Here is a 4842-nt window from a genome sequence, read left to right on the forward strand (position 1 = left end):
CAGTAGAACTACATGAAGCAGGTCGGCTCCTCGGGCTCCACCTACAGCCTGGAGTGGGATTTGCAAAAGTCCACCGCTCCCTGTTCAGATGCACCAATCAGGGTCGGGGGGGTGTCTAACTGCGTGTCAATCACTGCTCATGCACACGCATTAATTCTACCTTGTGGGGAAGGGGCTTTAGAGACCGTTTGGGCTTTAGCAGAAAGGGGGGGAGGGACTGAGAAGTGGTCAATGTTCACATTTTTGGGCCACGTCCTAGATCTTGACAATCCTACCTACAGCACAGTTAACAAAAATAAAAAATAAGCATCATAAAGTGGCACAAAGATGAGATTTATTCCTCATGGGAAGTGTTTTCAAACAGGGTTTTTGGGTTTGTCCAATGAAGAGACCGGCCCAGAGCGGTGGCTGGAAGTTAGAACCACATGAGCTCTTAAGTAAAACCAAGATGAAGAACATTGTCTTAAAGGTCCCATGACATGCTGCTTTGGAGGCTTTTACATAGACCTTAGTGGTCCCCTAATACTGTATCTGAAGTATCTTTATATAGACCCTAGTGGTCCCTAATACTGTGTCTGAAGTCTCTTTTACATAGACCTTAGTGGTCCCCTAATACTGTATCTGAAGTCTCTTTTAAATAGACCTTAGTGGTCCCCTAATACTGTATCTGAACACTCTTTCCAAAATTCAGCCTTGGTCCAGAATTCACCACTAGACCAGTCCCACAATGACTTTCCTTAGTATGTGCCATTTCTGAGTCTGTAGCTTTTTTGGGGGGCGGGGGGGGGGGGGTGGCTTGACCAACTGCCACGTTCCGTTTGAAAGCCATGAGTTCTTTCTCTCATGGGGGGGGCAAATTCTCTGGGCGGGCAAAGCAGAGAAAGGGGAGGTAACCTTGCCCCTTATGACCTCATAAGGGGAAGATCCCAGATCAGCCCATCTGAGCTTTCATTTTCTCAAAGGCAGAGCAGGATACCCAGGGTTCAGTTTACACCTATTGACATTTCTAGCCACTGGGGGGCCATAGCCAGGCTGGGGGGACTCATATTAATTTAAAACAAACCCTCAAAGTGACATTTTCATGCCATGGGACCTTTAAACAACTTTACAGCACACACTTAATAAATAAATGTGGAGTTGCCATTTTAACTTTATTTTCTTTTTGTAAATGTGCTTGAGCTGTTGCTCTGCTGATTCCGCACAGACCTTCATATTTCTGACTATTAACTTTCTACAATCATAAATATATATGAATATATGTACATCATTTTACATCTATGTTGCATAAATATGTCCCGTATGCCTAATGTAAATTTGTTAGACATAGAGACCAGGGTGAGTTAGTCGCGTCAGTCCCACCGGCCCTGTGTGAAGGATTTGGTGCTGCAGGGTGTCGAGGCTGAGCCCACCATGGGGATGACAAGCGTGCCAGGCTCCATAGAGTAGCCATGACGACCCTCCTAACATTTTGACATTAACTATTTATTTACCTGTAATCTGAGATGTAATTATTTTAGATGGCTCATGCTGTTGCCTATAAAACATTCTGTCCATTTATTGTGATAAATAAATGATGTTTTGAGTAATTTCGTAGAGTTTTTATTTCTTTAGATGTTATTTGATATAGCACCTTACAATACATAAACTCAAAGTACTTTACATCACAGGTCACATATTATGGAAAAAGCCCTTTTTAAATGTAATTTCAACGTAAATATGGGTTCTCAGTCTGACTAGAGATCCCAGACCCAGGGCTCTATCAGCTGTCTAACACATGTGACATATGGGACCACTAAGGTCTATATAAAGAGACTTCAGAATAGCCCCGGAGTGGTACCCCATACGGATCCACAACGGCCTCTTTTATCACATAACCTTAGTAGCCCCTAATACTGTCGATCTAAGCCTCTGTAGATAACCTTCGTGGGTCCCCGAATACTGGCGGAGTCTCTTTATAAACCTTATGCCTAGGCTGTAGCTGAAGGCTCTTTTGACGATAGACCAGTAGTGTCCCGAATACTGCGTACGGAAGCCTCTTTGAGATAGACCGAGGGGCCCGAATACTGTATCTGAAGTCATCGGGTAGAGGACCTTAGTGGTCCCCGATACTCGGATCTGAATCTCTGTGATCAGAGACTTGTGGTCCCCCACCCCCCCCCCCGCCTAATACTGTATCTGAAGGCGATTTGCTATAACCTGAGTGGTCCCCCTAATCTGGATCGAATACTACATTTGACAAATAGGGCCGTAGGGGGTACACCGGAGACTGTAGCGGAGATCCCCTTTTATATACGTAGTGGTCCCCAGAATACGTGAAAAGCCTCTTTTATATAGACGGAGTAGCCCCGAAGACGGGCGCGGATGCTCTGGGAGAAGAGACCGTAGGGGCCCTGACGTACGAACGCCCAGCGCAAAAACCGGGCCCTGTGATAGAGCCCTTAGTGGGTCCCCAATACTGAGGCGAAGCCTCGGGAAGAGACCTGGAGTCCCCTAATACGGGGTACTGAAGCTCGGTGATAGAGACCTTAAGGGGTCCACCCTAAGACCGGAACTACTGAGGCGCTTTGCTATGACCGTCGGGGGCCCTAATACGGGAATCTGAAGTCTCTGGATAGAGACAGGAGGGGGGCGCGAATACGTCAAGCTGAAGTCTCGTTTAAGTAGACCCTTAGGGGGCCCTATACTGGGCTGAAGTCTCTGTGAGATCGACCGTAGTGGCCTACTACGGTAATCGAAGGCGCAGGGATATAGACCGGAGGGTCGCCGACTACTACGTAGCGGAGTCGCTTGATAGAGACCGAGTGGTGGCCCTAAGATCTGGACTCTGAAGGCTCTGTTAGAGAGCCCTTAGTCGGCCCGAAACGGGAGCTGGAAGCGCGTGTGATAGACCGTAGGGTCCCCTAGACGTATCTGCAGGCTGCTCTTTATATAGACACCGAGGGGGCCCCCAAGACGGTAGCTACTCGGGATAGGACCGAAGGGGGCCCCGAGAGACGGGAGCTGAAGTCTCTGGGATAGAACCCGGGTAGTGGGCCCAATACGGGATCTGAAGGTCGTCGGGAAGAGACCCGTAGGGGCCCCGAATACTTGGGCTCTGAGGCTCTGTGATATAGAACCTGAGTGGCCCGAACTACTGTATCTGAGTCTCGGTTATAGAGACCCTATGTCGCGCAAGACCTGCACTGGAATGCCGCTGGTAGATAACCGTAGGGGGCCCGGAAATACTGACGAAGTCAGTCTTTTATCTCGACCCCTTAGTGGTGCTTCATGACTGTATCGATAGTCCTTTATATAGACCTTATGGTCCCCAATACTGATCTAAAGCTCTTGTATGATAGACCTTATAGACTGGTCCCCCATGACTGTGATACTGAGTCTCTGTTACTGTTTACTTTTTTTTAGACCTGTAGTGGTGCCCTGAAGACATGTACTGAAGTCTCTTGGAAGAGCCTGTGGGTCCGTAAACCGTATCTGGATCCCTTTAGATAGCGAACTATAGTGTCCCCTAATAACTGTATCGGAAGTCTCTTTAATAGAACTAGGGTCCCTAATACTGTATCTGAAGTCTCTTTTATATAGACCTTAGTGGTCCCTATACTGATCTGAAGTCTCTTATATGACCTATGGTCCATAATACTGTATCTGGAATGCTCTTATATAGACCTAGTGGTCCCTAATACTGTACGTGAGTCCTCTTTATATAGAGCCTTAGTGGTCCCTAAACTGTATCTGAAGTCCTTTTATAAGACCTTAGTGGTCCCTATACTGTATCGTAAGTCTCTTTATATAGACCTTAGTGGTCCTAATACTGTATCTGAAGTCTCTTTAATAGACCTTAGGGGTCCTAATACGGTATCTGAAGTCTCTTATATAGACCTTAGTGGTCCCTAATACGGTATCTGAAGTCTCCTTTAATGGACCTTGTGGTCCCAATACGTTCGCAAACCGCTCTTTTAGAAACCTGAGGGGCCCCTAACTGTGCTGAAGTCTCTGTGAATGACCTGAGTGGTCCCTAATACTGTATCTGAAGTCCTCTTTATATCGAACCTGTAGCTGGTCTCTCATCGGTACTGGAGTCCTAAGACGAGAGGCCCCAGCTGTCTGGTATTATAGACCATAGGGCTCCCCTAATACTGATTGAGTTGCTGGAATAGACCTGAGTGGCGCCCGAAACGGGGGGGACGCAGAAGGCGACGTGTAGATGCCTTATTAGGCCCCTAAACTGGAGCTAAAGTCCTCGGTGGAATAGACCCGGAGTGGTTCCCCTAAACCGCCCAGCGAAGCGCTTTAGATAGACCTCGAAGTTGGTCCCCTTAATACGGGATCTACGCTCCGTGTAACAGAACCTTATGTCCCTAAACTGGTATCTGCAGCCTCTGTTATAAAGAGACCCGTAGTGGTCCCCGAATACGAGATCGGAATCCGTTATATAGACCTGAGTGGTCCCTAAGGCACATGTTGGTAGACAGCTGCGAGACCCCTGGGTCTGGATCTGTCTTCAGACTGAGAACCCAGATATTACTTGAAATTACCTTCTACAAAAGGGCTTGGGGGCCATAACGAGTGCCGGGATGGAAGGACTTGGAGTTTATGCGATGGTAGTTGCGATATAAAATACATTACGCAACTAAAAACTCTACAAATGCCTCAAAACTCCTTGGATGGATCACCACAAAACAGGAGAACAGAGTAGCGCAACACAGAGCCTCGAAAAGAGGCAGCTCAAGTACGAGGAAATAATAGGTCCTGTCAAAACTGTGAGATGGTCGTCCATGCTCCTACTCTGGAGCCTGTCACGCTTGTCCTAACCCCCTGGTGGGCTCAGCCGCGCACCCTGCCAGC

This window comes from Etheostoma spectabile, chromosome 15, assembly GCF_008692095.1.
Source record: "Etheostoma spectabile isolate EspeVRDwgs_2016 chromosome 15, UIUC_Espe_1.0, whole genome shotgun sequence".
Lineage (NCBI taxonomy): Eukaryota > Metazoa > Chordata > Actinopteri > Perciformes > Percidae > Etheostoma > Etheostoma spectabile.